The 27996-nt window shown below is 42.7% G+C and overlaps 1 protein-coding gene across 4 annotated transcripts in view; it reads right to left on the bottom strand.

Annotated features, from left to right (window-relative positions):
* The window catches only part of BCL11B (BAF chromatin remodeling complex subunit BCL11B), a 91688-nt gene that overhangs the window by 11192 nt on the left and 52500 nt on the right, over nucleotides 1–27996 (bottom strand). The window lies entirely within an intron of this gene.

Raw genomic sequence — 27996 nt, 5'->3', positions numbered from 1 at the left:
CCTAGATGCTGAATTATATAGGTTATCTAATACAAAGGGGACTCATTACTGAAGCACTACAAACAAGTAGTAATATATGTATATTGTTCTGAGTGGCGTTATAGCAAAAGTGTTCGGGTCTGCAGGGATTTATAAAACACAAGAAAACAGCAGACATGCACTTGTAAATTTGTCTCATTTGTCTCTGAAGTTAAAGGTTATTCCCTTGATCTGAATTTGTAATAAAAACATGCTAGACTAAGGTTTGTAGAGAATGTTTGAATATGTAAATTGTGTATAATGATAGGCAATTATAGGGTAAAAACTGGACCTTGTGAATGTTACAGAATTGCATGGAGCATCAAAGTATTTTCCTTCAGATGAAATATTTATCTTTTATGCATGTTATAAGCACTTTTTCAAAGGTATTCAGCAACCTATTTGAGTGGAGAGTTGACAAAAATCAAACCATTACAACCCACTAAGACAGTGGGCTTATGCACAGGAGAAGCCACAGCTTTTTACAGAATATACATAATAAATCTCTTGAACTAATGGTTCCGGAGATGGATCCTCAAGGACAAGTTCCACTGATTTTCACTCCCTTAGATGAAAGCTGATCAGATGTTTCTGGATTTTTTTTAAGAACATGTGGGGGTGGAAGTGTGGGGAGGGAGACTGGGGAGAATAACTAGGTAAGAATGTGAATTTTCTTGGACTGATTCATTGAAGCCCCGTTTCCCCTTCAGTTCTTCGGCTGCTGTTTTCAGGGAATAATATTAAAAAAAAAAAAGGATGCTGCATCGAGATAGAAAGGAGTAAAGCCGGGAGATGATACTGTAGTTTATGCTACTGAAGATAAGGTTTTCTCCTTCTCTGAGCACGACAGTCTGTTCAGGTTAACCAACTGCAGTGTTAGAATAACTCCAGCCGACTTGTCACAGAGTACAAAAGTCATCAGCAACTGAATGTTCTTTTCTGCACCGCAATTAAGACGAATCAATACGACGTGCCACAAATGGTATTTTACTCTCAATAAGAACTCGGGCTGAGTTTATTCAGAATATTTTAGCGCTTCCCCAGGGGATTTTGGTCCGACGCAGATGGCAAATAAAGTACTCAGCCTAGGGCTAGAGCACATTATGCTAATTCTAATGTCAGATGTACTTTAATATACAGCTCTATTTAATCACCCCATTATTTCACATTTCCATATGAAAAACCTGCGGCACTTCTGCAGAGCTTTCACTCTGCGACAATGCCAGCTTCCTTCAACTAGCTCGCTGCGAAAGAGAAAAGAAGACTGGTCATTCTCGCCAGTCAAAATGTTACAGTTTCAAAGTTTCAGTATTCCTGAATTTAAAGTGGGTCTTCCAGTGCAATTAGCAAATCGCTCAGCTAGAATGCTGATATGTACAAAATGCTAAGGAGGTGTGAATGAAAAAAAAATAAAAATAACAGCCCTCCCTCTCTACCTCATCCGCGCGCGCACACAGACATAGGCAGGCACATATCTCAAATCCGCTCACAGAACAGTAATAAGAAAAATAATGAAAATATTTTCATAGTGCAATTCAACCGATATTCTCAATACTTGTCATCTACGCACTGCTGTTCCCGGCTGCATGGCTTCCGTTACTCAGAAGAACAGACATGGCTGGCACAGCTGCCAACCTACAGATGTCTCCGAATAAAACCTTCCTTGTGTATCAATAATTTTTGCCTGCAACAAACTACACCTCTAATTAGGTTTAGAAGCCACACACCTTCAGCACAGGCCGTTATCCAAATTATCTGCAAATTTACCTTGATGCCTCATCTCTGGTGACCACAGAATTTGAACCTATGGACTTGAAGGTAAAATGATTCAAACCGGGATTTATGTTGAAAAGAACGAAGGAAAAAACTTTGCTGTGGAGCTGTTTTTCAGGCCATGTAGGCCCTTGATGTGCAGACAGGGAAAGCAGAAGCGGTCCTCAGAGCACTCTTCAACATCCAAGCTTTCCCTCCAGAGCAATTCTGTGAAGGACCCTTAACTCAGCATTCGTGTACAGTCACCAGTGAAATGAGTTTCATGTTCTCAACAAAATCTTCCCCCAGTTTGGCATAATTGGGGCTCCATGACAACTAGTACTGCACATCAGGGGGAGCCAGGTCAGGACTGGATTATACCGAGCTGCTATTAGAGGAATGTACGAAGCTTAAGTCGATCATTTTTTTAATCATTGCATTCAATTTACAACATATTTCACAAAAAAAAAGAAAAACAGATCAATTCAGAAAAAGACGTGCTTTTTCCTCCTCCAGCCACCCAATCTGCATCCTTTAAAAATTGTTCAGCAATGCATGCAGCAGCCAGCACCTGGGGCCAGATCTCACCTGGTTTCACTGCTATGCATCAACATTTAAAGATACAGAACTGCACTGCTGTGCCTTGACACGGCATATGCCACAACTTCCATGTCCTAATTTGAACACAGCGGATGATATCCCTCACACTGAAGGCAGAAGTGCTTACATTTTCAAGCTTTCTTTCATTTTTATGTCTACACATGCATATATATGTATACATATAAATGCACGCATGTGTGTCTGTATGCCTGTGTATACACATACATGTATACATATATATGTATATATGCAGGATTTGCTCTCTGTAAGACTGGGTATGAATACAGCACTATGCACAAAGGAGAAAGGGGCCTGAGTACAGGGCAGAGGTCCGTCCTTCCCCAGCTATTCTAACTAGACCTTCAAAAACACAGTCTTACCTTCGGGGAAGTGTATACAACAGCTTCACCCTACTGGAAGTTTTGCCTGAATGGTAAATACAGCACAAGTTAATTTAGTAAATTAGGACCACTCTGAGATTTGTTTAAAGTAGAGTATCTCACCCTGAAAATGAGTACTTAAATTCAAGAAGGGGAGGAAATGAATGTTTAATATCCCAATACAAAGCCCACCAAAGTCAGTATGAATTTTTCCACTGGCTTCAATGGGCTCTGGATGAGGGTCTTCTTCCACATGGGAATTTATTAAACCTCAAGACACTGTCTTCAACGTAGGGATAAATCTCGTTTGTGGTGGTGCAGTTAAAAGAAGAGAACTGAGTTCACAGCAGCTATAAGCCTAAAGAACTCAGCTGTAAATATTTTCGAGGAATAAATGGAGACATATCTACCAAAGTATCTCTTGTATCTTTAGTTAAAAGAAAAACAGTTGAAATAGGAGAAATACATAAACTGAAATTAATCCTTGACAATTGTGTTGCTTTTGCTTATGCTGATATTATGTTGAGTTTTGGAAGTAAAAAAGGATAATAATAATTCTCCATAGATCTACCCCATTTCTTTAGCTCACTTTAGATAAACTGACTGCATTCTTAAACTCTGTTATTAAGAATTCTTTGAAAAAAATTGTAGCTGAGACTAGCAAAACAATTTTTTAACAACATATTTATTCTTGGCAATAAACAAATTTGTGGAATCCCATTCAATTTCCATCATTATGGAAATTTTTTGAATGCTGGAATGACTGCAGACACATCTCACACTAACGGGTTCCTACAGGACTCAAAAGTCCTGTAAAGGAAAATCCCAGGCTGGGTGAACAAAGCAAAATGAGCAGAAGCTTTAGAAGGTTAAATATTGGGGGGTGAAGGGGGGACGAGGGAAGGAGGAAGGTATGAAATACTTCAGATGAAAAATAAAACTCATCAGTTACAGAAGCAGGGATCTCGGGGGTTGCTCTAGATTAAGCAGTTAAATTGCAATCTATGGCTATGAAGTTGCAAAGGATGAATCTCCCAGCACACTTCCTGAAGTGCAAGGATAAAAATACAATTTTTGCTCCTTAAATAGGTGGTGGTTTATGCCACTGTAACCCTGCAGAAAATAATGCCAATGCTGGCATAGAAGAAAACCCTAAAAACTTCCTATTTTATTTCTATACAATCCAGATTGATCACCTAAGAGAAGCATAATTAAACAATGCTAAGCATCCCAACCCCTTTGAGAATGCGCTGCTGAAAAAAATATTTTTAGAACAATCACTGTAGTAATTCTTCTTAGTTGTAGAAACACTCCAAATCAGAAAGTCAATTTTTCCTCTATTTGCAGAAGTGTGCTGGTTTTCACTGGAAAGGCGCCTGTGTTTTGTTTGGCTGCTGTTCATATACTGCCTTGGCAGGATTTCCTTGGATTGCTTACAGTGAACATTGCTCTTGCATACAGTAGCACTCCCATTTTAACCGTCCCAGCCACACGTTTTCTAATAACACACGGAGAGCTGCAAAATCCCTCTAAGTACAGCTCTTTAAAGCAGCAACAGAAGGGGGTGGGGGCGGAGGATGGGGAAGGGGGGGGAGGCTCTGCCCCTTCAAAATCCAGCGCTGCAAACAGAGGATGGTCCTTTTAAAAACAACCAATGTGAATTGTGTTGAAGGAGCAGCTTTCCAGGAAAAGAAAAAAACATCTCCGAGAAGAGGGCCTGATTCAGCTGATTCACTGAATCTGATCTGCGCTGGCTGGGCTCTGAGCGTCACTGAACGGGGTTCGAAGTACTGTTTCTTTTCTTTTCTTTTTTTTTTTTTTTTTTTTTGCAATTTTTTCCTGGCTTTCTGAGGGGTGTGCAGGTAACTTAAAAATTGCCGGGATTACCTTGCGTGTCTGAGACCCTGCACCTGAGCCTGTGTTCCTCCTGCATCCCAATTTTCCACCCCGTGAGGGGGAGACCAGGGAACACGGGGAACACAGGGCTCCACTGTGGGAATCAAGCAGGCAGGCGAGATGAAAGAGGGGGACATCTATCTCGCTGAAATAGTCGCAGGAAACAAATGCAGTGTTTCTACCTACGGCTGAGAGAGAGGGAGAGAAAGCCGGCAACAAAACCGTTATTCAGCCCGGCGCCCCGTACCAATGGGACGGGGTTGGTGGCGGGGGGGAGCTGCGGCTCAGCCCCCCTCCACGCCATTCCAACTTGCTGCCTTTGCCACCCTGCTTTTGGAGATCGACAGCAATTTGCATCTCCATGCATCTCATTTCTCATTAAGTAAGTTGATTAATTTGGGCGAGGGAAGTTGCAATTCAAAAAAAAAAAAAAAAAACCCAAACCAAAACCCAGAAATTTCCACTGGCATTATTTCTGCCTTTCAAAATTCGCCGACCTCCCCCCCACCGGTCCAGCCCCCACTTCACACCTCTCTCTCACCCGGTCCCCTTCTCCCCCCTTCCCGCTCCCTCCCTCCCCCTCCCTCTTTCTCCCTGTTGTTTACAAAGGTTTCATTATGTTTTCAACTAATCAGAAAGGCCTACTAATACACAATTAACATGTGACTATAAAAAAAAAAATAGCTTCCAGAAGAAGGAAAAGTAATTAAGTAGAGAATGCTTTTCAGTAAGTGCTCACTTTAACCCATCGTCAGAGAACAGAGTCTAGGTTAGTCCACAATGGATGGAACAGATGCCAAGGGCGAAATGTTAAAAGCAAATAAAAAAGGACATTATTTTCTTTGGGAATAATAACTATCAACGCCACAAAAACGAACATCAGACTGCAGTTGTTTTTATCTGACCTCCTCCTCTTTCCTCCACTTTTCTAAAGTGCCTTTTCTCTGTGTTTCATTAAAATAAATACAAAAATAAAGGTATCGTTTATTGCATCTTTCCTTCCAAGGTGACAGGAAACCGAGTAATCAGCATCACCATCGCAATGGCACAATGCTGTAGGTTATTAAAAAGATTTTACTTTAAAATATTTTAGGCCTGAACATAAACTAAGCTCCCAGAAAAGTCAGTAGGAATTCTGCCCAAGTAATGACAAGGGTGTTGAACACTCTGCAAGTTGTGCTGTGTTATCACAATGTATAGGAACTATAGGAGACAGTTTTAGAGGTTGTAGTGTTTGCAGCACTTTGGTTATTAACTTTGGATGTATCTGCTGACACTGTCCTCAGCCTGAGAGTTGCCACACAGGTTGGCAGCCTGAGGACACCAGCATATATATAACATACACCATAGAGATGTGTGTGTGTGTGTGTGTGTTTATTGGGAGGATGTGTAAATTAAAATGTTATCTAAATAGATTCAGCAGGGGGTTTTTTATCCAGGGATTGTCAAAATATGTCCAAAAGCTCCCTGTGTTCTTGACGCATTCAGCCAACCTCCACAGCAAAAATGGTTCCCTTTGGAAAAATGTATATTCCTCGAGATGCCTGTCCTCGGAGTGGAGCATTTGGGATACTTTTTACTTCTGTTCCCCTCCCTCAAATGAATTCTAAAACAGACAGACACTTAGTTGTGTATTTTGAAAACCAAATTCTGCAAGGAGCTCAGTGTTTCAGACACTAAACAGCACTTTAGTCCCACTGAAATCAAGGGGGAGCTGAGGGGTGTTGGGAGGAAGAGGTCCTCCAAAGTCACAAAGGACCACAGTTCCCCTTCCTTACAGTCCTGCCCCCCCACCCCCACCTCACCATGAATTTATATTCCAAACTATGTATCACATACAGAGTATTTTTTACTATCCAAAATCCCATTAGTTTCATTGGCACTTTAGGTAATAAGATTTGCATGGTAAAAATTCCATTTCTATTAGATTGGGTCCATAGGACTCACCAGCCTGATATGATTGTCAGAGGAAAGGGAGGATGTGTGGGTTTGTTACAATATGAGGATTTGTCCACACAGAATTTGGCACCAGTTTAATCAAAAGGACTCACTTTAACCAGTGCAAACCCCAGTGTAGCCTCTATTTCTGTCAGCTTAAAACTGGCTATAGCAGGAAATTTCTCCCTGTAAATTTATATAGGTATGCTAAAACAGGTCAGCTAAACTGGGGTGGCAATCGGTTAAAACAATCTATACCCTGAAGTATTCTGGATTATCTGTCTGAAAGACCCTTTTAGTTAAACTGGTGAAAGAGAGTGATCAGGCCAGACCCAAATGCTGCACTGGCTTCAGCCAGGAAGCCTGTTCAGAGAAATGATGGCATCCTGGGCTGGAACCTCGAGGTCTCTTTCAGGACAGAGTGAAACCAGTGAGATCCTATCAGCAAGACGCTACTGCTCTTGCTCATATAAGAACATAAAACCCCTAGGTCATGCCCACAGACAGGATCCTGTTTTGATCCGTGACCACAAGTAAAGAGTGTGTGAATCAAGGTAAAAAAAAGTTCTCAACTAGACCCTATCCAGACCTCCCAGCTCCAAGCAATCAATGTTTTAGAGTCCTTCAGCGCCAGGGGTGGATCCAGACCAGACGAGCAGTTTTATTAACCACCCACCAAATCTTCCCGATTTTGCCTAGTCCTGTTCTGAACCCCTTTGCTACCTTTAGCCCCTGAGACCTCCTGCGGCAATGAGTTCCACACCTCTGTTTGGTGTGAGTGAAAAACTACATCGGCTTTAGGACTGCTGCCTGACTCACAGGGCGTTTAACGGGGACACTTGCACTGCCAAGGGCAACCTGAGCATGCCACAGCAGCAGACCATCGTAAAATACTCCCCAGCCATAGGGACAGCAAAATAGCACTCTGCTTTTACACAGTTCTTACTTCGGCCAAATCCTTACTGATTCCACAGGAGACTGACTTCTAACTAACAGTAGATGGAAAACTTTAGGACTGGCCACAAGTCAGATATGGCAGCTCCTTCCCAAAACATCCTTGCTTTAGTTTGTTTGGTCTTGATTTCTGGTTGACTGAATAGTTTATTGTTCTGTTCATAGTCTAGGTTTAACAGCTAAACTAGGTTTAAATGCCTCAAACAAAGGAGTTGTATTCACCAAATCCTAGGACATGGTTTTATAAGTACTTTGCTGAAACTTGGCATTTTTCCACCTCTTAAGAACACTCTACAACCTGAAAATCAGTCATGGTCTGGAAGTTTTTCCTAACGCTCATTTCACACGTAGTTCAGTTTACCTATTATTCATGGCTGTAGCTCTCATTCTGAAAATGCACCTGGTGCGTAGCATCAGGACGATACCGAAGCCCCGTTGGCTTCATGGACTTCATAACCTCACTCAAACCTTCTAGGAATGGGGCCTGGAGGGGTGTCACGCTACTGAAACACCCCCAGTGTTCCTTGTTACTTAAACGATATTCCCTCTACCTGCTCCTTCTTTAACTTGCGTGATCCTGCCAACATTTTAATCACTTGTGTTGTTCTTCTCTGTATTACCTGCAATTTGACAACATCCTCCAATTAGCGAGGTGCACAAAATTATACACAGTCTTGGGTCATTGTTCTGTGGAAAAATAGTTTCCCACTTAGCCTTGCTGTGGATCAGATTCTGACTTCAAGAACACCTTGGGATGGTGAAACTCTGAGAGCTGATTTTGGCCCATGTGCATAACAAAGGCTGACTGAAGTGTACAAATTGAGAAGTAAGGGTATTTTCCACAGCTTGGTGTCATTGTCCCAGGATCAAGCAGTGATCAAGAGCCTGCCTTCCTCCATGACCCCCAAGACCAGCAGATGGAGCTGGGTGATGGAGGGATTAATTGACAACCTTCAGTCTGGACTGTTTTGCCTTTATCAATCACAGACAGATGCTTAACTCTACGGAGAAGTTATTTTCTAACCAAAACGTCATGGCACACCAGATTTACAAAAAACTGCAATTGAAGGATATGGGATGCAAAGCAGCAAGAAGGGCCCCGGACGTGCACAGAGCAGACAGCAATCAGGCGACTTATAGCTGGAGTTTGGCGGGAGGCTCCAGATAAGCATCCAGGAGTGTCTGACAGGGGACAGATAGTGAGGATGCCAAGGAATTGTTCAGGGGGTCCCACTGGGGTATAACAAGAAGTAATGGGATTTAATTAGGCCAGTGACAGTGTAGGCGATTATCAGGAAAACATTTCCTAACTCTGAGGCCGGCAAATCCTTAAGAGAAGCTCCAAGCCGGCAGCGCCTCAGACGAGGGGAAGCACTTAAGAGTACACAACAAAAATAATGTGGCATTGCCAGCGTCGGGGCAGCATTATGAAACAGGCATTTTCTGCTTTCTAAATTTACGGCCGTGATTCACAAAAATGAATAGGGTTGCTCCAAGTACCCCATTTAGAAACACCGGACTCAGCGTGAGCTGCACACACTCCCTCCAACCTCAACGGAGGCTGTGCCATATGGGAGCCTCGGTGAGCTCTAGAAATAAGTGTTATCAATATCAGTCACCGAGAGATCAGGTCAAAACTGTTAATATCTCATCAGTCACGCGAACTGCATCTCTTTCCCAACACACACCTACGGATTTATTATTAGGGTACTTCAGCTCTTTTGTATTTTTAAATCAAGCTGATTCACATACTTTAATGTTCATTGTACAATTAAAAATATGACAGTAAATTTTTTTTTCCTAACACATTAGGAAATACGTATGATATATATTTATAAATTACCTATTATCATCTTTTTAGGCCTAATGATATGTGCTGTCTCAGGCAAGATGACCTGTTAGTCAGACTAATTGATTCCATTTCATATCTACAAGCATGAGGTAAGGTATTTTTATCTAAGCTTGGTCATTTGGCTCTATCCATAAAACATGTTCTTTGGGTTTTGCTGGGATGGGGGATGGGAGGGAAACGAGGCTGAACACTTGAGTCAATATTTATCCCTTTGTCAAGATGGATGAGGAATGGATAAATCTGGTGTATATGCTTTGTCTACTGAACTTGGCAACACGGACTCTGCTCAGCAGACCCATCAAAGTCAACAAATACTCTCCCAATTAACTAACAGGGAATGCTAGGTACCAGACAAACAGAGAAGTCCTGACTGCTTCAGTGAATAACATGAACTTTCACGATGTCAAAATGAGCAGCCCTATCCACTCCCCCAAGAGGTGAGATAAACACTCAAGGTCACCAAAATGTTGGGAGAAATAATAAAATAATTCTTGAGGGATCGATTCAAAAATGCCCATTTCTAAAGCCACTTTCTCCACCTAAGAAGATCCCCTACATTTAGTGGCCTTCAATTCTTCCAAGTCCCAATGCACGCACAATTGTTCACAACTGCACTCTTGTGTTTGAAAAAAGAAATTGGAGTAATGCATAAACCTTGCCTTCCTGAAGACTAAAATGGGACAGAGGCATGAAAGCTCCCCTAATTCTCTAGCCCTCAAAGCATGAAAAGGGACTTGCATCTTTTTATTCTTCAAATCAAAGAGGACTTAAATCAAAGTGGTCACTCCTGCTTCAGCCTATGGGCCTGACCTTCCTCGGAGACGCGGAGCGATTTGTCACATCTCCTGCACAGTGTGGGGTGCTCTGAAAACACAAAGCACCGACCGGCAAAGGCTGGAGCCGTATTTCACACAGCTCCACACTGCCTGCCAGTTCTCCCTCCCCTGGGCACACCAATGTGTTTGTGTCAGGTTTTGGAGCTGGAGGCTGACCGAACGCAGAGCAAGTTCCTCTGTACCTCGGTCATGTGCTGCCCTGGGGCTGGGAGGCAGCATGGGGACCGTGAAAGGTAACCAGTGGTACTGCCTGCGACAAAGCCACCGGGCCCTGGGCAAGGGAAACCAAACGGCAGTGAGGGTGACATCTGACAGCTCCCACAGAAAAGGGAGTGAAGCCCCATTGAAGCTACAGGGAACTAGAGATCTGGATTCCTCCCTTCAAGTGTCACTCTGTGATACACACACTCCATTCCTATCTTTTCCTTATTAATTATCCTTCCCTCCTTTGCCAATTTCCCCGTTGTTTTACCTCTTATCATCAAGTTCTCTTCTGGTGGCTTCTGTTCAATTTTTCCACTGCTGAAGTACGAGTCAGAAACTAAGCAGACCAAATTTTGCCCTATTGTAAATCTACCAGAGCCTTTTACCAGAGATAAACGTAGCCCTGCAGACACAATAGGGTGCAACGGAGTGGCATACGGCGAGATCTGATTTTCATTACTATAAGGATACAAACAGTGCAGTTATGTGGTGATTATTATATAACCCACACCTCTATAATGGAGAAACAGAAGTCAAACTTGTGCACTTAAGTAATAAAAGGTTTACAAATGGGCCTCTTCTATTAATGTAAATAGTCTTCTCTATTTTATTAAGATCCATCTACTGTACGGTGCACTGAGCTAACAAGCAATCTTCAGTTGCCACCTCGCGTGTCTGCACTGCATAGTACAATTCCTCCTAGATAAATATCTCGAGAGAAGCAGGAAAACAATTAAAACTAGAAGGTAATAAATGATGAAGAAGCCTATGAACAGCATGCTGGCCCTCTTCCCAGTCTTCATTCATGCATCAAAAAATCCCATAGCTCTGAGTCTTTGAGAGGGCAGCTGGGCAGTAGGGATGTCCACAGTAATATAAATGGGAATTAAATATGATCGAATGTGCTCATTGCATTTTCAGCAGCACATGTAATCTTCTCCCCCCCTTCCCTCCAGTTCCCCCACCTCTCACCCTGCTACCAGAATAGATGACAAATGATCCTGTAACCAAGCAACTGGGCAATTGAAGAGTTTCAAAGTTCCAGTACATGATAGTTTAACTATGATCATTTGGGTGATCAGGTTCTGACTGGAGACACCATCCCTGAGTTAAATACCTTTGCTCTCTCCAAATAGTTTTACCCTGGCAAGGGTTTGCAAGGGTTGGCATAGGTAGAATTTTGTCCTCAGAGCTTAGCAGCTCTGTCCATTACTTGCACTGCTCCCCGACACATGCAAGAGGATGATGACCACAGAGGAAATGAAGATATATCTACTTGACAGTCACCTGCATGGCAGCAATGGAGGCAGCCCAGTTAATACAGCCTTGGTGATATTGGTGATACTCCATCAGTGATACCCCAATGAGATTTCATCCCCAGCTAGTGAGTGCTCACACAGAGTCCATTGGTAGGTACACTTAGCACAGCTTAATCCACCACCATTATTGTATTTCTTTGCATAATGCAATAACATTATTTATATGAAAACATTTTAAAATATCTAAATCTTTTTCATGGGTCTATTCTAACTGCAGTAGCCCTTTCCGCTGGGGATGGATTGTGAGATAATTGATTTTGATGCCACCACGTGCGCCCTTGCTTTAGAGTCAGGACATATAACTCACGTGGAGGTCAATTATCTCATAGTGCAGTCCCCAGTGGCAGTCTATGGCTTATAAAGATCCTATGATAGAAAAAGTATACCATTATCACAGGCTGGCATTTGTTTCCAAACAAAAATGTAATGGTAAAATTGTTTATTGCCTACCCACATATACGTGCAGATACATGTGTGTGTATAAAATATATATTGAATATAAAAGGAATATATTGAAGGTAATCTATTTGTACAGGTATGTCTATAACACTCACCATTACAGTATCTTTGATGTAGATGTACAGCAAGGATTTTTAACTCTTGCATTGCAAAAGGAACATCTATAGTAAGGACAATGAGTTCTACCCATTTGAATAAACAGGGAAAATAAATGTCTTCAAAAGAAATGCAGCCCAGAATCTGCTAATTGTTTTTAAACTCTAAGCTTTATTAAGCTTTCTCAAATCCTTGAGTATCCCAGCAATACTGAGTCAGCATTCACGTATCACACGTAATTCTTAACTAGCCACAGCAGATAAAAACTATTAGTAATAAAACTCAACCCTATTAGGTTGACCCAAGATTAAGTTTTCTGGCTGATCACTGAATGGGGGTGGTCAGACATGCATTTGTACATCTCCATTTAGCAACAGGGGCCCAGAAGAATGTGGCAGCGTTCTAAAGAAAACTAGTCATAGGTAACTAAACCCCCCACAAAAGACTTGGCAAACCACCCTGAGATCACACTGCCAAATTCCAAAGGGGGGGTGAGTGCTTTCCAATCCCCAGCAAGCATTCAGGTTAGACTCTTTGGTGAGGTAGCGGTTAAACCAGTATCAGTATCAGGTAGAGAAAATTGATGCAAACAGCGGCATCTTTACCAGGCTGGGATTCTAGGCTGCAAAGTACGAGGTAGCTTGCAGGTAAAGGGATATGGCAGGAAAATCAGTCAACTGGAAAACATCACATGCCCTCTCTTCAGCCCAGTTCCTTGGTGCCTCTCCATAAGCACACTCTTTTAATCTCAGTTCTTAAATTACGTCCAATTTCTGACGCCGGGTGAATGTTGAAAGCATTCGCACCTTACCACTTACAACTCCATTTGGTTTTTGCCGCCTTAAACCCACAGAATATAGACTCAGCCATTTGAATAGCAAGCCTCAAGTTGATGTCAGTCCCTGTGAGAGATTTGCCAGTGGGACTGAGATGTTCCTCAAAGTGAAGACAGTGAAAGAAATTAGGAAAACTATCGTGGGAATGTGCATCACTGGGACGCTTTAAAGTTAAATGAGACCTATGTTCCTTTTCAAAGTCAGGCTGAAAATCAAAGGGCTTCAAGTAAGAAAGCACACACTTCGGGAAATTTAGAGGTTAGTGCAGCTGGAGTTTTTCATCACAGCTGCTTACTGTAGGTTTATTGGCCACTTCTAAGTAGGAAAGAGAATGTCTAGCAAAGATCATCTCCAGTATGTAGAACTTCGAACCTGGAACGATTATCATCGTCTTCAGGGTGAATAATTACAATCAATAAATTCACCCTCTTCATCCATGTTGAAATTACTGTGTCCATGGATAGTGCAGATGTGCTGGAAGAATTTGGGGAGTAACCCTCTTCACTGCACTGCTCTCACTAAACTTATATCTCATTGTATTGGGCAGTAATTAACTGAAACAAAAAGACTAAAAAAAATTATTTCAAAAAAAAAAAAAAAAAAAGACCACAAACCAAAATAAAAACCCCTCCAGATCTTGTGAACTACGGGAGCGCAGGAGGCCAGGTCCCTGCAGAGTCTGGCTGGTTTAATAACACTAGTAGGAAAACAAGAGTGGTAAAAAGAACGATCAGAGTGTTCAAGAGCAGCGAACAGAATATCAATCACAGCACAACTGCCAAAACACTGCCCGTTCTCCTTGCCGAGACACTAACTCTGAACAATTTGCTGCAGCAAAGGAGCAGATTTAATGAAACGACATGGCCAGAAGGGTTGCGATGGCAGGCCGCCCAGCAGACCGTGCTACATGGCACGCAGGCACTGGTGCAGGGCAGCACGCAGGCTCCCACCTCCTCGCAGGGTGCTGATCCCCTCCCCGTCTCTCCAGCAAGGTGGCAGTCCCAGGGCAGCCATGCAAGAGGCAGAGACACAAATCCACCCACGCCTGCTCTCCCTCCACCCTTTCTCCTCTGGAGCAAACCCTGGGGATGCAGCTCATGTGCTCCAGAGCTAGGCTGGTGTTGGAAATGCCGGTGTGAGCGGAAGCAGGAGAGGAACGGAGGACGCTCTACTGCTCGCACAGTGGTGTTGGGAAAGGCCTCGCTCTTGCCTTACAAAAAAGATTCAGAAGCCTCCACAGATGCTGACTTTGCTCCCCAAAACAGCTCACTGATGGCCAGGAAGACCTATGCCCAAACAAACTGCTCCTTGGCAGAAGCCAGGGTGAAATAACTCATGCCCAGAGAGCCCAGCACAAGTCACTGAAAAATTTTAACACCTCAGCTTTTGTCCCAAAATGTGCCCTCTTAAGTTTTAACACAGGTGACCAGCATGTCCTACATCTACTATTACGATTCCTGTTTCATTTACAAACTGCTCAGTCTCCCTGAGCGTGCCCCGCAGCCCCGCACACTGCATGCAGAGCACTGCGGTCCCATCAATTCAGCATGACACGGATTCTCACGGTGGAGGGATGTTTTGCACCCAGCTATTGTCCACAAACCATTATTTGTCGAAAAACAAACAAAAGGAGAACATTGGAGATACTTTTACATGATACTTTTCTGGTTCCTGAAAATGTGAGATAATGAATAAAAATGTTCATTACAGAATTATTCACTTTTCTCCATGATTCACGTCCCAGTAATTACCGTGACCAGCCTAATAAAAACTGCTACAAAACGAAGGTCAACTAGCAGTTAGAAGTGTTCATTTTCATTTCAATGTATTCATCTCTGGCTCCTAATGGCCTCATTTTCTCCTATGCTCTTTAATAAATACCACTGAATTACAGGTTAAATAGCTAAATTAAATTATTGCAATTACAGCGTGCGGAGCACTGAAACTGGTTTACCTTTCCCAGTTCAATTAGAGGGGAAGTTTCAACAGCCTGAGACTCCTGATTGCTGTCAATATTCTGAATCACTAGGAATCCGCACTAAAGGCCAGGTTATTTGGTTACAGGCTGGGTAATTTCTACACCCCTCTTCCCTCCTGTGTAAAGAGGAATGACTTGAGCGCTCTCAGCTAAAACAAAATGAGGCAATCAAAGTATTTTGGGGGAAAGCAACCGCAACGCATAATTGATTCTTTTTGACTGAAGAGAAGGAAGCCTTGAAGTGGCTCAGGCTGAGGGAGAATATAGGAAACGACAACCTTCTTCCTCTAAAGGAGAGGCAAGTACATTTTAATAAATATGAATGCTTAACCATCGGCCCACAATTATTTTACATGTACAAATTAAAGATGTTCTTCATTATTTAAATATATTCCAGCATTTGTTGATGTTGCCCCTTCCACAGGCTTAATTATTTAACATCCCTTTATAAGAATGAATATCTTAATAATAAGGACTGTTGGAAGATAAATTTAAAAAAAAAAAAAAAAGGTTTGTTTCCAAAAGATCCCAGAGCATGCAGCGATATTTGTTGTGGAAGAGCTCCCCCTTACTTCTTCACTCTCATGTTTGCAAAAAGCACCAAAAAAAGCTATCAAGGATGGGGGATTCTTTCCTGCAATGATAACAGGACATGAAATACAAGCACACTCAAATACAGTTAAAACAAGAGATTGAAATATTTTGACTGCTCAGTGCTATTGCTATTTCTAGCGTCAAGGGGAGAGGGAATCTGTTTGTCTTCCACCAAAATCCACATGTTCAAAGCCACATGTTCTGTATTGCACTTAAACAGAGAAATGATACTGTCACTGTGAGAGAAGTGAGGCGGACTGTGCAGCTAAATCACCCACAGGCTCGGATTATTCTTCCTTAGGACACCTACGGGAAGTAGCAAGAAAGGGAGTTACTTTGTGCCAAGCTGAGGACCCATATTAAAATGTTTCTATGGCCAAAGTAAAAATATATATACTTATTAAGGTAATTGGAAGTGTACACAAAATCCTGTTCTTTTATTATCTCATCTTTAATACGTTTTGCCACTGCAGGTATTTAATTCCTGGTAATCAACTGGGTGTACGCAAGAACAGAATATGGCCACACACTGAAACGGGGTTGGCATTAGTATGAATGTTCAAGAAGGGGACACTGATAGGGACACAATTCTGAATTAAAAATGCCACTGAGTCCTTGCACGTGCCACATCAAGGCTGTGGAACATAAATACAATTTTGCCTACTGGATTTTGGGTTGGGGTTTTTTTGGATGTGGATCCTGCTGCAAATAGCCTTAATCAGCCACAATATTGCATTGGTGTTTGTTCTCAGTGGCTTGAGCAGAACTGCATCCCTATCATATTTTCTACAAATTATAAACCACACTTCTCCTGAACTTGGGTAGAGAGACAGATTCCACATGTGAATTACCAAGAGAAGATCAAATCTGCAATGAGGTAACTTACAGTGCAGGGCAGATCCTGAACATACTTTATAACGATGCAAGAGCCAATTAGTGGTAGCACCAAAGGAGCCCCGAAGGAAAGCACTATATACCGCTTTGGGTGACTCAGCAGAGAAAGCCAGAAATACAAACAGAGAGAAAGTATTACCAGGATCACTATGAAGTCCCGAGAAAAGAGCACTAAAGGGCTCAGTGCACATGTGAGTAGAGGAAGAGGATGAGGAGTTCGGAAGGTGTGAATTTCTCAGACTCATTCCTCTAAGCAAACTTGAAAGGTTTGATTCTCCACCCACCCTTCCTCAACCTGAGAGCAGGGTTCAGTTCACATACAACCTTGTGAACCAAACCCTGCAGGGCTTGAACAGTTCTAGCCAAAACTGTAGCAATGGAAATGAAATGAGTGTTTTGTGATAGCTGACAAATTAGGTTACATCTCTCCAACTGTGAAGTGCATCCACTCTGCAGGGTATGTTTCCACTGCTTTCCTCCCAGGTCTAAGAGGGCACCCGTAACACCCCAGGGCTGAGTGACCCATGTCTGGACTTTCAGATCCTATTTGGAATATAGCTGGGATACACAGGGCATGGAAGAGACAATTGGAAGGCTTTTCTTATGTCTATCACACTAGAAGAGCCCATGGAGGATAACTGTGCCAGCCAGGCAATGTAATCAATGTACAAAACCCATTCCATTTCAAAGGATGCCACAGATCCTAACTTAGAGATCTGACTTAGATGGTTAAAGTTAAAACAAGTTTGAAGACTGTGGGCTAGAGCTGCTCAGAAGACTTTTACCAAAGATTCTTGACAGCTAAGATGACCTGTGTTAAGAGTAGAGTTTCAGTGAAGTTTCATCAAGATTGTGCAAGAGAAAGAAAAGAGAGTTGTCTACTGGTCAGGGACCTGCCCTGGTAGTCATAAGACCCATATTCAACTCCTTTTGTCAGACTGCAAATGATCTGGGAGAAAGATGCTGAAACAACATTGATACTGACTCAGAAGCCATCAGGTTTAAACCCAAGTATCATGGTTTTGCCTAAAAAACTGAACACACAATTCCATTTCTCAGAAATCTTTAAGTCTGGGTTTCATTCCAGTAGGAAGGAAAACACAATTTGAAACTTTAATAATTGATGCAAAGTAAACATTTGTAACCCATTTCAATTCTTAGGACACAAATGCCTATGAGAAACCTGACAGAAGTCACCATGAAGTTTCTAGTGGGTTGAACAAACCACAGTTTCACACCTGGATCACGTGGGGGTTTTTTCAGAACATCAGTGCTAGCACCTGAAAAAGTGAAGGAAGTTGAATTTTTCTGGGCAATTTCAAGCTTTTATATCACTATGAAGTTCAAGTTTCCTCAGCGAGAAGCCAGGTAGGAAGGAATACTAGTGCGTTAGTAACATAAAACGTTATTTTTGTGTTACTATGATTTTGAATTACAGAAACCAATCAAAGCTCAGACAACTTGGAAACATGAGCCAACGCTAACTTCTTTTTGACTCTGTGCTGTGAAGCACAGTTTGTACCCTGTAGGGTGAAGCCTTTATTATACTCCCTAGGGAAGAAACACCAGCTTGCTAACATCATCCCTTCTCTTATGGCTGAACTGCCACTCCCTTCTTCAAGGTGAAGAGAAAGGGTAATATCACCGTAATGCACTATCGAGAGCTCAACAATTTCAAGAGGCTCCAAACCAGCCTCTCAGGGCTAGTGGCAAACTGCACTGCCTGAGGGAGGGTAGCGATAAAGTCTGGAGACTTCTCCAGGGCTGACAACTGTATCACTGCCGTCAGATGCAATTATGGACTGGAGCAGCTAGCAGGAAAGGGGATTGACAGTGACCAAGACAGTGGAAAGGCCTGGGAGAAAGCAGACCAAACATTAGTAATGCAAAGTCAATGTCTAGATTGCTAAATCTATGCGTTACACAAAGGACCTCCTTTGGCAACCGTTACTCAAGATGACTAATGTTTGCTCATGCTGACTTCAACAAAAATTAAGTGCCTGAGAAACTGCTACCTAGGGTGAGGAAGGGTATGTCTACATGATATCTGGCAGGCTGACGAAGGCTCACCCTGCCTGCACTCCAACCTGGCCAGACGCAAGACAGCACCAATGCAGAAGACATGTATCTGTGGTTAGTACAATCCCCAAACCCGAGCTAACAAGCCCTGCAGAGAGATGGGGCTGGGGCTCAGCCTCCGCACTCACACATCTGTGAGGCTTCCGGTGCAGGGCTGGCTTGCGTCCAGTTGGCTTGAAGCATGGGCAGAAAAAGCTCATGTCTGCTTGCAAAATACCATGCACACCTACCTTCACACAGCCCAGACTTTCGCCCAAGTGGTTGAAGAAATGCCACACAAAGCAGCCATTCTGGATTCTTGGCTTCTTCAAAAGATGGAGATTCACACTGCAGAGCCAACCCTGGTTTCCTTTCCTAGCAGGCTCCAGGTATCAAGTACTTAATCTCAACAAGATAAAATTAGTTGTATTTAAATCTTTCAGGTCCCCACTTTTTTTTTAAATTTATTTTGCATGTTCTCAGTTACAGTAAAAGTTAAAAGCCAAGCAGATCCCATGGTTTGATCAGAAATGCTTCCATATCTCCACATATAAGTTTTAGCCCTCCTAAGTAGGAATTTTAGACACACTTTTGTCATGCAGTTCAGTTCTGTCTACCTTGGGCCAAAATACTCTTATCTTCTGCAAGATAACTTGATAACTGCTGACCTGGATTACGGGCTTAATCCAAACCCAAAGCAAATCACTTTCAACTGTACATTCATTTTATGTCTGTTGTTCATGTAGCGACATGACCAGACCAGATCTCCAGCGGCCGGGAACTTACTAACCAAGTCTGTGCCCAAACCCTTTTTTTTATTCCTGCCCGTAAAATGGTCATACTCACCTGTGAGGGCTGATTAGGAAAAAACCACAAAGATGAACTATGCTACACAATCCCAGGCAAGTTGCAGCATTTTTAAGGACTATCGCTCCATTTCTAAACCTCCAAAAGACTACACTTCAGAGAGCAGAGGAGTCAAGAAACACTACGCTTTCTGCCCCCTACACAGCTTAGATTCTTAGGAATCTACATGTCAACATGATGGCCACTATTCATAAGTAACAAACCTGGACACTATACCCTGGTGCTTTCCAATCAAACCAGATCACTACACCCATTGCCAAAAATAATGACTAATGAAATGACTAAGAGGGATGGGTAACTGCAAAGCAGAGGCTGCAGGAGTGACACAATACTGTGAAGTACTAGTTCTGTCAGGGAGCCTGGCACTGAGTATTTTATATCCTTTTCTCTTTGGGAACACAATGCTGACCCAGTCTGGTCATTTTATTACATAGGAGAGGGGAATTCCTCCTTGCAGCAGGAACCTCATCACTGCAAAGGAAAAAGTAAAGTCATCCAGAGGAACAACAAAATGTTAAAGCAATTCTGTGTATTAGAGCTTAAAGTGGGACTTGGAAAGGCAGCAAATGACAACTGAACCAGAATCTTCTCTTGCTACTTACAGTACACAGGCATAAGAACAGAGAAAAGTGAGACAGGAGCATGGCAATGGCAAAAAATGAGTGAACTGTGCCTAACTTTCTCTTACTACCCTTGCCAAAATGCCCTGTTGTCTCCTAAAATACAACTTAATGGCACTCAGGGAGCAAGAGGCCTGATCTAATGCTCACTGAATCAATAGCAATTGATTTTTCTGATAACTGCCATGGACTTCGTCTATGTCCTGCCCTGAAAGAGTTCATTTGTTCCCTTGCTATTTGATCGTATTTCTTCCAAGAGTGGATCTCCAAGGGTTGAATTTCTCTGAACCTACAAGTCTATTCACATTAATCCTGTTTAGATTCTCGCACTGCTTGCTTTACCTGCATAACTCTTTGCTTGAGATTAAGCCTCACGTGTTATTAGCCCTTCCACATCCCCCTTACGGAGATACACTAGGGGGAAAGGGAGTTGGCCAGGCTCACAGAGGGACTGTGTGGTGGGGGCAGCAGCAAGAAACCCCAATTCCGCTGGCTTCCCAGTTTGGCATTTGAGCTGCAAAACTATCCTTGCTGTAATGACTCGTATTTTATTGTTTATTGTTTGCTCACTCTTCACATTAGAAGTGCTCTGGGCTCCTTGGGATGGAAGGTTCTAACTCTGTACATATTGTTGTTGTTGTTGTTGTTGTTATTAACATTAAAATTATTCACAAATAGAAGTGTCAAGGTAGATTCAGAACAAGTTCTGCTGAGGCTCATGTATCTTCCAGGCGTCTATCCTTGCTGTTATATAGTATTAAGGGGTGAACAGGGAAAACCATGTACCCAGTCAGCGCTGTGTTTAAGTGGCCTGCCAATTCCAGCTAATCACCAAGTTATTTACTTCCAGTTTATTAGGCCGAAACTGCCACTAGCTGTTGGCAGCCTCTAATATTTACACCTTACTTTCCTGGGGTCTCTTCAAGCACTGCTGTAATAAAAAAGCCATTTCTTCCAGGTTTAGATGCAAGAATTAACACACAGAGCACCATGCAAGGCCAAGCCAAATTCTGATCTCAGTTACAAATGTGCAACCCCATTGATTTCCAATGGCTTAATTTGCAATGGTCTTGAGCTGCTGTACCTGAGAGCACAATTTGATCCACCGTTCTTACAGAGAGGACTAACAGCAGTACCTCCTATACGCTTGTGACTATATTAAACACAGTAACAGCTGGACAAACGTCAATCACCATCAATGGCCCTCAGTCTCATTTCCTTCACATTCAATAAAACCTAGGACAAGCAATTCCCCCAAAATTAGCCTAAATTATCTCACTCATTTATCTCATCAATTGTCTCACATACTTCTGCAGATTTTTATTATTTTAGTATTTGAGCACCTCAGAAACTTTCACATCTTTATCCTCATCAGAGAGTGAAGAGTTGGAATTCCTTACTGAAATGGTGGGAGAATTTCAATGGAGAAATTAAGGGACTAGTCCAAGATGACGGGGAAAATTCAATGGCGAAACAGGGCTTGGATTTAGATTTCCCAAACTGTAGGGAACAGGACATGAGATACAAGAATCTCCTTCTTATTCATACTTTTCACTGGATAGCAATAAAAGCAAATTCTCAAATCCACTCACAATATTTTCAATCTGGATTTTCCTTTTTTAGCCAGATACAAGGTCCTTTCATTGATATCACTGAGGACCCCTGGACAGGAATACTTTCTTTTCTCCCAGCTGTAAAAAGAGCCTGTTGTTGGTCTCCTAAAGCTGCCTTTTCCAAGGAACGCTCCCTGTGCGGTGTTCTCTTTTGATTTTAGACACATGATTAAAACTTACAGCCATGCCCTCAGTTGTGTAAGGCCAAATCTGCCTGTGCAGACCAAACATGAGATTCCTGATGCTGAGCCTCTGATGTGCATTGAGCTATGTGCTCCACATATAGTTCCCAACCCCTTTACGCCTACCTGCTGCCAACATGAGGGAGTTCCACAATTTGCTCAGGGCCAGGCACACCTTTATTAGTAGGAAAACCTGGTAAGAAGCAGCCAGAGCAAACCAATCCTGACTCATACCACATGTGTACTTGCTCAAGTGACCACTTCCACTAAACAATAAAATACTGCGGACAAGCCCTGTCCTGCAAAAATTACACATTCACAGCTCATTCAGCAGGCTGGGTTCATTGCAATGAGGAAAGCCATCCTGTCACAAAGGATAGCTTTCTTTACATGTTTCTCAAGGATGTTTTCTCCTACCCGGTATAGGGATGTAGGAACAACCAGTTAGGAGACTACACCAAGAGGAACTGCAACATATTTTGCTGTGCCCCATCTCTTGACTTCAGTCCTGACCCTCTTCCCAGAAGTTTACCATGCACTACAGGCTGACCAGTAACGATATCAGCCACATGAGTATCTCATCAGCTTAATTTAGGATAGTCCTGTTTGCATCAATTTTCTTCCCTATCATAAAAGAAAGCTAAGAAGAGAGAGGAGAAAGAAAGAGAAATAAAGGAAGACAAAAAGCAGGTTTTGTTTTTTCGTAACTTGAAAGTATGACCTGATAGGGAGAGAGCTACAATTTATTTTATTTTGGTCCACTTTCAGATTTTCAGTCACTTTGTGAAGTGTATCAGCTGGGAACTGTTGACATTATAGCACAGTCAAGTAGCTACAGGTCAGGAAAAATAACCAAAAAAAATCTAACAGGCCAGGTTTTACCCCAGTAAAGTGGAGCCACTTTAACTGAAAAAGTCTCACTGCTCAGTCCAGTACCATCTATGAAACAAAACCCAAGGATTTTAAGAAATAATTATATTTGAAATTAATGTCATTATAGTTACAACCCAAATGGAAAAGCCAGCTGAATGTAAAGCCAGTGTCTCCTCTGTTCTCACCTGCCCCTGTATGTAAAGTCCTATTCAGGTACCAGGGGAGCGGAAGGTCCCACTGGAACTACCCTTCTTTGCTGTTATTTTTACATGACTACAGAACAGAAGCTGATGTAGCCGGAGCTCTGGGATGCCAGTACCTACCCTTCTCCATGGCTCCAGGTCCCTTCTCTGTCCCTTCTATCCTCCATCTCCCCTCCTCTCTCTCTCTTCCCCTCTCCTGCCATACACACATCCCAAGTCAGACTGCTTTATAGAAAGCAAAGAAGATTTGTGTTGGTCCTTACATCTCCATCTGTCCATCTGTGCAACAGTTTTCTAGTCATAGACATTACCTGAATAGCGATTTAACAAAAAAAAAAAAAGCAAAGGCTATGTCACAAAAAGAAATCAAAGTGACTAAATCTGTTAAGCTAACTATTTTTTCTCTTTTGTTCTCAGTAACACTGGCAAACATTTTAAAAGTGCAGGGAAGATTTTTAAAAGAGGCTTTAAAAAGTGAGCGCTCTCTGTTTTTTGGAAACACTGACAATCCTCCTGCCATTATCAGAAATGCCTGCCCTTGGCCGAAATCTCTCCTCCTCCCCTCTGACACACACTGGCTGCTAACCTGCTGTTATGCACTGGCTGGGAGGGTGTACTTGAACGGCCAGGAGAGCACCGCTTGTGAAAGGACTGTAAAGCATCATGCATAACCAAACTGGAGAGCCCACGCAAAAAGATCCTGTTTGTACCTGCTTTTATCTAAAAAGCTGTTGCGCTTGTTGTGTGCAGGTGTACACCAAAGTTGGCTGGACGCTACAGAACCTGATCTTGTGCCCAGGCAATTCAGTCTTTTGCTCCTTCTCCTGTCTGCTCTCCACAGAGCTGCATGAACTCGGGGTAGTGAACTCTGCAAAGCATTTGGCCTGGCTTGCCAGAAATGCTTGAGCACCTTAGCCAGTCCGCAAATAGAAAAGAGAACGGTATCGGCTTCGGGTTTGGTTTTTTTTATGGGTTGAATTAATTTCAGAATCAGCACTTGTGCATGCAATAGCACTGGAAACTGAACTTACCTGCCCTCAGACAACGTACCAACACTACTCCCTGAGTAAGAACTGAGGCAAAGTCCTGGTTGCAATCAATTCACGGTGCATTCTCCTGAACTGGAGTTTGTCAAGTATTTCTGACAATCTGAGGATAACACTGTCTTGTGGATAGATATTTCACAAGCAGAGAAAAAAACTACCTGGGATACATTATTTGTTAACTGTTCACTCAGCTCATGATAGGTGTGTGACTCCAAACTGTATTTGGCATCTAACATCTCTCTTTTGATAGATAGCGATATCTCAGCAGCCTGCTCCCTGAGCCAGTGCAGACAAGGAATGGGCAGCACACGTTCATCAAACTAACATCTGCTTTCAATTCTCATTTATAGATGTGGAATCCTTTCAACTGGACATTAATCATTCTTTACAGCAGCAATTAGATACTTGAGACAGATGAGAACGAATCAAATTAGCCTTATTTATTAAACAAAAAAATCCTAAGGAGTAAATAAAAAAGACACCAGACCATCCTGTGTGCTGCAACATAAAAGGAAAATTAAGATACTGACACACAGGAGTCTAAAAGCTTTCAGGTGCTATTTTCAAAGCCTCAACTGTAACCAAATAGCAGAGGGCTCTACTGCAGAATGCCTCATGGATTATTTTAGCAATAAGGTATAATTGAAAGGATTAACGTGAATGTAATGTTTCCCTTCCAAAAATTCCAGGAATGCAAAAATGACTCTCATCTGCGCTATGTGACTCATGTTTTTAATGCTGAAACTTCATTTTCACTCATGAGGAATTCAAGCTCAGGGAAATGTTACCACAGAAATCCTCATTCAATCGACAAAGGAAAATCTCTTTCTTTTTTGCCACCGTTAAACAAAGCCAAAGACTCATATCTTTGGACAGTCTGGCTTGGTTAAGCTTCAGGCAATGGACAGCGAGGCGAGATGCTGCTCTCCCCGAGGGACCAAGCGGATCACCCTGGGGAGCTGAATTCTCCAGACTTGCTCAAACCAAGAAGAGCAGCTTCCTCTTGCTGGGTTTCCCCGGCTTAACATGGCAGACAGCTTTCAGCCAGCAAGGTGCGGGACATTGCCACATCTGCCTGGAAATTAGTAGCAAAACATCGGTAGATCGCAAGAAGACAAATCTGGGCTGGTCTAGGGGAAGGTGCACAGCTATCCACCGGCCTGATTCTCTCTTTCTCTATCTTTCCTTCAACTGCATTTTCCAAAAATGGCTTTTATTTTTTAATAAAGAAACAATGTAACATGTTTGTTACAGAAAACCAGCAATGCCTAAGTGAAGGAAAGCTCTCACCATCTAGCTTACATGTATCGGCAGCACTTCAAGTTTTTTTATAAGGGAGCCTAAATGTTAAAGCAGATGAGAAGTTTCATGAAAGTGTATGTCTGAGAACAGCAAGCAGGGTTTGACCATCCACACACAGAATAGTCCTCATCTGCCTGTGCCATAGATCATCAAGCTGCTCCTGCCCAGAAAGCCCCATCCCACACCAGGCTGCCTTTGCTGCTGGGAAGTGCCAGGGTGGGATGAGCAGGTCCAGCGGAAATGTGGTTTTGCTGCATGCCATGAAAAAAAATGTGCTGTTTTATCACTCTCCTCTCAGTACCTACTCAGGGTGTCCACGGGTGGGATGGAGGCTTGTGTGGAAAGGAGGAAGATGCTTTTTCCCATGAGCCCATCAGACCTCTCCTCCTCCTTCTTCGATATCCACAGCCTCTCATGCCGATCCTTCCCTCTCCCTTCCCCAGCTCCACATACACCTGACTGTAATAACAGCAGAGATACCATCTGGGGTTAGCTCATTACATGTTTATTACTCCTTTGTTTATTTCTTCCTAAATGTAAACTGTTGTTACCTGTGCAAGCCTGTGCATCTAGCCCAGATCTGGTGAGCCTTAAAAGCCCCAAATTGAAAATAGCCTAAAGACGTGAAGAATCACGGCCGGCATTGCAGCCCAAAAGGCAGCCAGTTAGCTGAGGTATGGAGAGAAAACCCTTGCAACATGCAGCATGGAGGGATGGGTTTATATTTAAGATTTCCTGGCTTGGAGGTACTGTGTTAGCTAGTTGGATGTGGTTATAAATAGAAGCGCCCGCTGACATTAATCACAATAATTTGGCGATGTGGTTACTGATGTGAAATTACAAAAGGGACAGGTACCTTGCAAAGCTAAGCCCAGGTTATTGTTGGCCAGATCGTTTATCAGCCAGGGAAAATAACCTTTCCTCCATGTTCTGTGATCTCATGCAAACGGGAATCTGAGCGAGAGAGGGAGGACGGGGCCTTGGTTTTTTATTTGATTTGATTTTTCATTTGGTTCAATGTAACTTTAAGAAATATTAATCTGCTCCTTCATTTAATTTCATCTGTACCACTGGCCAAGAGAAATGCACTAATTTATAAGTTGAAGCAAGCCTTGAGATAATGTCACCCACCATTCATCCAAATTTGTCACTAGCATCCCATTAAAGCCGTAATTATTTTTTAATTAAAACTAAGGAAGCTGGCATGCGTGTGCCTACTTTATACATCTGTTATGGGTTAAAATAGCTTTTAAAAAATGTTTTTTTAGACCGCAGTCTTTTGTGGCCGTGGCCTATGCCAAAGAAAACGCAAACTTGCTTATTTTCTCCATGGGGCGCAACACTGCCTATGTGTGCCTGAACAGATTCGACTGGCCGTGAAAAGAATTCTAAATAAAACACAAACATGGAATTTGGCAACGCCACAGAAGCGAGCTTAAGACTAATTCCAGCATGCGGACGGCTCTCACACAGCAAGTCTGGCTCCACTATAAATGAAACCAGGCTCTGTAAAATCGCCAGTAAAGTTTGAGTTAGGATTTAAAGAGACAGCACTCTTATTCCAAGGTTTAAGGGGAAAAAAAGCACACGCGCGCACGCGCGCGGCACAGTCGCATACCCCAGCTTATTAAGGAAATTCATGCTGGCCCAATAAGTCTGCACGTTGCAATCTGTGTTTACTTTCAACAGTCATTTCCATTTAAAAGAAAAAAAAAAAAAGTGAAGTTAAAAAAACCACAAAAATAGCAAATTCACTTTGGGCTTGATTTTTAGAAAGAAATGATGTAATTATTACTGCAGGGACCACTGGCAGAGACAGCAATGAATGAAGGACCTACCTGATGGCAAAGTTGAAATGATATATTAAAAAAAGAAAGAAGTGTGGAAGTTTGGGGCAGAGCAGGGGAAGGGAAAGGTGCAGATGGGAGAAGCTCCATGGCCAGGGTGGCCATGGACAGAGCAGCCTGTTCCTGTCAGACAGCCCAGTAAGCAGGATGGTGACTCACTGGGACTTGCTGGGAGGGAGCTATATGCAATACAGCCCCGTGCTGCCATGGAGAGGGGCAAATCTAGCCCCAGGGGCAATGCAACCCCCTGGGCAGTCCCTGCTGACCCCAGAGAGTAAAGACATCTGCGAAGAAAGAGAGAGGGGAAAGTGAGAAACAGCATTCACTCATCTTTACCTATTAAGGAGAAAACAAATTTAAGAAATCCCAGCTTATGATCACAAGACATGGCCTGGAAAACTTAACAGGAAAGGGCAAGGAGCAAATTATTTAAGACAGTGATGGTACTGTTGTCCACACACCCTCCTTCTCCCTTATAGCTCTGGATGATATCAGGCCACAGAATTAAAATTAAAGCTCAGGTGCCCACCTCAAACTCTGACCATCAGTTTTTTCCTTGAAATGGGGAGAGCAGAAGGAAAGGTTTGCTGGGTAGAGGGCTCTACATATGGGAAGATCTCAGACATTTATGGGTGTGTTCAAGTGCATTAATGAACATGGACAGTGGTGGTGGAGGCAGGGGCTAGCACCACTGCAGCTTTCATACCACTCCTCATGGAAAAATGTGCCAAGAATGTATGAAGGAAACTGGGGGGGGGGGGGGTTTAAAGAATTTTCAA

This window comes from Egretta garzetta, unplaced genomic scaffold, assembly GCF_000687185.1.
Source record: "Egretta garzetta isolate BGI_Z169 unplaced genomic scaffold, ASM68718v1 scaffold206, whole genome shotgun sequence".
Taxonomy (NCBI): Eukaryota; Metazoa; Chordata; class Aves; order Pelecaniformes; family Ardeidae; genus Egretta; species Egretta garzetta.
Note: the sequence above shows the minus strand (reverse complement) of the source record. Positions and strands in the feature narration are given on the sequence as shown.